A 6,524-nucleotide genomic window follows, 5' to 3' on the forward strand; every position below is an offset into this window, starting at 1 on the left:
CTGATTTTTGCAGGTAAACAGATTGGCATTATACTATTTACACATTCCTGGTGAATCTGCTGGACTAGTTTTTCACTCTGGCTTTGTGTTAGCTGTACACACCCAAGCCTCATCCAAAACACACACGGCATTCAGTACCCTTGTATTCCAGTTCTCTGCATCCCAGCAGAAGTTGCTCTCTGCAAAGGATTTGGAAAAAATGATTACTGGTAAAGTGTAAATTACTTTGAAGGTTTTTCTGTTATCTTTCCAGAGATGAATTTATTTAAAGGCCTTAATTGATTTATCACTGTAGACTTCTGGCATCAGTTTTTTTCCATCTGCTTCTCATAGTTGTAACCCAACAATAAATTTGTACTAGAATCAGGCCTTAAGGAAAGGACCGTAGCTATTTGTTCACATACTGATGCATTCATGTGATGAAGGATTTGTGGTGTGAGTGGCTACAGATTGACTCATAAATGTGAAATGTAGGGTTCTGTAGTAATCTCTCACTAGAAGGAAAGCACAGTTAAAAATACTAATGGGCTCTGAAATAAGTCAGACCTGGGTTGGAATCCCAGCTCTGCCATTTACTATCTGAGCCTTGGTTTCCAATCCTTTGCATGATAAGGACAATAATACCTATTGTGAGACATGTGAGAATAACATTAAATAATTCATTCTTTCAATAAATATTTATTGAGCTATGTGTCCAGTGCTGTTTGAGGCACTGAGGATAGAGGAGTAACAAAAGAAACAGAGCCTTACATTCCAGTGGGGTAAGGCAGTTGAGAAATAAAAAGTAAAATATATAGTTTGTTAGATGGTGTTAAGTACTAAGGACAAAATTAAAGCAGGGCATAGGGGAAAGAAGTGCATGTATATGGGAGGTAGGTGGCATTTTTAGATAAGGTGGAGGCTGAGTTATGAAGGTGGCAACTGAAAAAAGACAGGAAAGAGGGGAGAGAGCTAAGTGGATATCTAAGGAAGCACATTCCAGCAGAGGGACGTGTGAATGCCGAAGCTTGGAAGCAGAAGCACCTGACCTCAGGACGGTGCTTCTCCAAGCGTAGTTCCAGGAGTAGCAGCCCTGGCATCAGTTGTCAGCTTGTCAGAAATACATATTCACAGGTCCCATTCCCAACCTACTAAATAATCTCTGGGGTAGGTTCCCAGGAAACTTTTAACCAGCTCTCTAGGTGATTCTCATGTATGTTAAAATTTGAGAACCACTGTTTTAGTGACAAAAATACAGGTTTGGAAGCACATACCCCTGGCTCCACACCATAACAAGCTGTAACAAGCTGCTTGATTTAATAGTTCTCAATAGGGTACATCAGAGTCACCTGGAGGGCTTGTTAAAACTCAATTATCATGCGCTTCTTCTAGAATTTCTGATTTGGTATGTCTGTGGAGGGGAGCCCGTGAGAACTGCAGTTCAAATAAGCGCCCAGGTGATGCTGATGCTGTTCTGAGGACCACACTTTGAAAACCACTGCAGATGGCTCAGGGAGGCCTCAGTGCTGGAGGAGAGGGAGGCAAGGAGCAGACAGGGCCGAGTAAGGCAAAGGCGCACATTGTGTAGGCCCCACTGGCCGCTGTAGGAGCCTCAGCTTTTGCTCAGCAATGGCCAAGGGAGAACGTGATCTAACTTTATGTTGTAAAATGACCACTCAGAAGACTGCATTGAGGAGGCTGCAGAGGGGCGAGGGGAGCAGCGAAGACTTCTGCAGTATACAGGTAAGAGACGCTGGTCCTTGGGCCAGGGTGGTAATGACGGTGGAAGTGATGAATCGTGGTGGATTCTGGATATATTTTAAAGGTAAAGCCTACAGAATTTGCTAATAAATTACATGTGGGGTGTGAGAAGTAGTGGATGATTCAAGATGACGTCAAGAGTTTTAGGCCAAGCTGTGCATGTAAAGTGCCTGATACGTAGTAGATGCCCAGTAAACAGTGCGTTTTAAAAAGTATTATTGCGCTCAATACTCGAAATGAGAGGTAGGAAGGGGATTGGCAGAGGAAAAGCCCTGATGGCTCGAAGATTCACCCTTCGGATCTCACTTAACCCTCCAAGTAGGAAAACATTTTTCGGAAGGGGAAATAGAAAAACAAACCCCAGCACTTACTGCTGCCTTTCCTCCTTTCCCTCCATGGGCTCCTACGGCCTGCCACGAGGCAATGAGGAGCCTCACGAGAAGACCAGGGGAGTAAGCCCTGACAAGAAAGGGGCGCGCGGAGAACCGCGGCAGTGACTTGTGCGTTGCTAAGCGACAGCGGACTGGGCACTAGGCCTCGGAAAGCGTCTTTGGGGGGCAGGATCCGGAGCGCGCAGGCGCAGTAACCCGGTCGGGTCCACAGCGAGCGCGCGCGGCTGGCGGGGCGTGGGTGGCAGACAGGGTCTATTTGCCGGACCCGCCCAAGGCTCTACACCCTGCGTTTGAACTTGTGCTTCCCGTATCCGGCCGGGCGGGGTATTTATCAGGGCCCACTGGATCCTTCGGGATCAGCAAGGGGCAATTCCGGAGCCTTCTCCGCGGCCTTGGCTCTGGTGCTGGGGGCTGAGCTGCTCACATCGCTGCCTCGCCAGCCCTCCAGAGCCCCGCAGGGCGCCGCCCCGGCTTAGCCCACGTCTGCCGGAGCTGGCTCCAGAAGGGCGGGCAGGCAGGAGAGAAACTTGTTTTCCCGTGAACCATTAAATACTGTGCAAGTCATCATTTGCTGCTCCTGGGCTGCTTAGTCTTTGCATGAGAAAGGTTGGCTGTCGCTGTTCTCCACGATTTCTGACACATCTTCTTTCCCCAGCCTGGGAGCAAGCCTTAAAATAAAACAAGGGAACGCTCATCTCCTACAAATGAGGCTCCCTGCGGTGTGTGCATCTGCTCCAGCCCGAGCGGGGTTCAGAGTTGGGTAGAGGGGACTGAAGGCTGTGGCAGCAGGTTGGAGCTTGTACGTGGAGCACTTCTCCAAAAAGAGCAAGCTCCTGGGAAAAGCAGATGAGGACTTGCATCCACCTTCTGGCCCTGGAATTTCTTACCTCATTTCACCATTGCTTCCCAATTTCCACTGGCAGAGCCAAATGTCTTTGGCATCTGTTATGGTAACTCATGCATCTCCCTGGATAATGGGAAAAGAAAGTTCCTTCTTGAATTGAATTCTCTCATGTATCGGGCTATGCACGTGCATATGTTTTGTAACCTAGAGTCAGTCTTAACATGTGTTTACATTTACCTGGAAAAATGTGGGAGAGCAGAGGTTAGTCCTAGGATTCATTGTACATAAGTGAGCTTAAGTCCCATGAGGAAGAAGAGTATATGAATAGAAGTTTGATAACTAGGTATCAAACCTAGACACCTGAGGGTGGACCTTGTTGGTAAAAAGCCTGGAGAGTGTGTGAATATGTGGTTATGTGTATGTGTTCTTGGGAGTAAGGAGTGGCTGGGTAAATAAATATGGGGAGAGTGAGTTGAAACCAAAGGCAGGGCATTAACATTAATGAGCTCCTTCTCGGGAGCCAGGCGTTTGCTCTGCAGTGTCTTAAATGCCTCCTACTTATCTGGTTTTATCCTATCAAACTGTGATTAGGAGCATAGGCCTCCGGGGCAGTCAGTGTTTGAATCCTGATTCCACCACTAAGTAGCTGGTTCAGCAGGGCAAATGTTCTAATTTCTTTGAGCCTCAGTTTCTTCATCCACAAAATGGGGGAATTATACCTAAGGTTGTGCAAGGTGTAGATGATGTAACACAGGTAGAGAGAGGACTGCCAAACATGTAGTAAGTCCTTGGTTATTATTAGCTATTATTTTTTTTGAGCAATTTGATCTGCATATGCTACCAGATATCTTAAGGCTCAGTCAACTCTCTCATCATTCCTTCTAATTTCTATTCCAACCTTCACCAACCTCTTCAAAGCTCCTATAACCCCTCACCCTCAGGGACAATCCCAACTGCTTGGTAGGAAAAAATGAGAAATTTTCTCAAGTTTCTCCCTCTCAAAAAAACATATTCACCTGCATTCAAACAGGATGACAGTTGTTTGATTCTGAGTCATATAGTATTAGTCTAACATATATTTCAATCTCTTTCCAGCTGTTAACCAGTGTATGTGTAGGTTTATTAAGGGATATAAGACACACTTTTAATTTTATTTATTTATTTTATTTTTGGCTGTGTTGGGTCTTCGTTTCTGTGCGAGGGCTTTCTCTAGTTGCGGCGAGCGGGGGTCACTCTTCATCGCGGTGCGCGGCCTCTCACTGTCGCGGCCGCTCTTGTTGCGGAGCACAGGCTCCAGACGCGCAGACTCAGTAGTGTGGCTCACGGGCCTAGTGGCTCCACGGCATGTGGGACCTTCCCAGATCAGGGCTCGAACCCGTGTCCCCTGCATTAGCAGGCAGATTCTCAACCACTGCGCCACCAGGGAAGCCCAAGAAACACTTTTTAAAAAGAAATTGTGTCTACCAGAAGGAAGACACAATCTAGTTAGAATACAGGAAAAAATTTTGAACAGCAATGATACTTAAGAGCATTATATAACTGATAGTCACAAGTTTTACATTTCAGTACTGATAATAATACAGTATTACAAAAATGTGCCCATCATTTATTATTGGAACATCCCCTGTAGGGCACTGCAAAATGATATGGACCTTTTAAAATAACTATTGACTTTTTTATGTAGAAAAAGCACTGGACTGCTGTTAGTTTTTTCTACTACTAACTAGCTAACCTGACCTAGCAGAGACACTTAAACCTCTCTGCTGTAAATCTCACTTGTAAAGAGAGGTAATCAGATTAGATCATCTTTATGATCCCTTTCAGCTGTAAAATACAGTGATTCTACTGGAAAATTTTTGTCTGAAAACTCAATGAACACACAGGCCTAAATAATACATGAAATTTTCTCATTTGTGTTAGGTAATTTGGATACTTGTCAGCGAAGAAGTCAAAGTGGTGTACTAATATTGGGCAAGTTAAAAATACCAGAGCTATTTGAGCTAGAACACCATATGTGAGGAAACACAATAAGATGGAAATTGCTCATCCAAAATGTTATAGATGCAGAAAATTGTCAACACTTTTTTTTGAACCATAGGAAAATGCCAAAAATAATGAAGGTACAGTTGTATAACCTGCTAGGAAAGCTGAGGCTCAGGAAGATCCAGCTTCTTCTCAGTTCTTTCTTCAGTGATGGGATACAGGTGAGGCTCTCTAGAATATGGCAAAAGAGCAAAGCTCTCTCTAATCTTATTTATTGTTTTAAAGATAGTTTTTTTTTCTTTGTCTCATATACATGTGTTGTAGGGATTAAATGACAAAATGCATGCAGAGAACTTATCCTAGCACATAGTAAGCACCCATTAAAAGTTGGCCTTAGTATTCTTCCTATTCATATAATTAGTAGGATAGAAAGTTCATCAAGTACATGCATTACATTGTCTTTATTTCATCACCTTAGACTCTAAGAATTTTATTAAGCCAAAATATACATTAATTTGAGGGCAATGGGAATGAGAATTATTAGTGTTAAGTTTGTTCATCTTTGAGGATGGATAGGTTCAAATGAATTACAGATATGAAAGGGACTCTGAATTTTCCTCTGGTCTAAGTTCAAAGCTAATTGATTTATGTCTCACTTTTAAGAGAGAAGGATTACTTTATATCTAACTTTTAAGAGAGGGATTACAAAACAAGTATGACATGATCTCTTAAAAAGTAAAAATCTCTAGTATAAATCATACAGAGTACTCTGATATAAGTGATCCTGGATGTATACATGGGTATGTTCATATTCATAGAGATGTATAAATTAAAATCTTAAAAATTTTATGAAATTCCTTGAAATTTAAACAGTTACAGACTGGGTTACTCCAAAATCATTGTTAGAAATCATTAGTTAGGAAATTCACCTGATTGAAGGAAGAAGACTGTATTTTATGAATTTGGAGCCTTCTAACCACCTCTATAATTGCATGATTCAAGGTTCATTTTGAAACAATCCAACTATGGTCATGTACATAGAGGCTGTATAACCAAAGGATGAATGAAAAGCTGGTCTTGGGTGGCTAAAACAGTAGAGGGCCACTTTGGTACTATAGAGGTTTTTTGTTTTTTGTTTTTAAATATTTATTTATTTATTTTTTGGCTGCATTGGGTCTTTCATTGTAGGATCTTTGCAGCACGCAGGATCTTTCATTGTGGCACGCGGGCTCCTCCCTTCGTTGTGGTGTGCGGGCTTCTCTCTTTTTGTGGCGTGTGGTCTTCTCTCTCTAGTTGTGGTGCGTGGGCTCTGTAGTTGTGGCACGCTGGCTCAGTTGCCCTGCGGCATGTGGGATCTTATTTCCCTGACCATGGATTGAACCGGCGTCCCCTGCATTGCAAGGTGGATTCTTAACCACTGGACCATCAGGGAGGTCTCTATAGTGGTGGTGTAAGTGGAGTGATCCTGTAGTAAAGATTTGTGAATAGCTATGGACATATAACGTCTTGAGGAAGGAAGAATGCAAAATGAAACATGTCTGGGGTGTTATCATTATCAAAAAGTA

Source organism: Stenella coeruleoalba, assembly GCF_951394435.1.
Source record: "Stenella coeruleoalba genome assembly, chromosome: 13".
NCBI classification, from domain to species: Eukaryota; Metazoa; Chordata; class Mammalia; order Artiodactyla; family Delphinidae; genus Stenella; species Stenella coeruleoalba.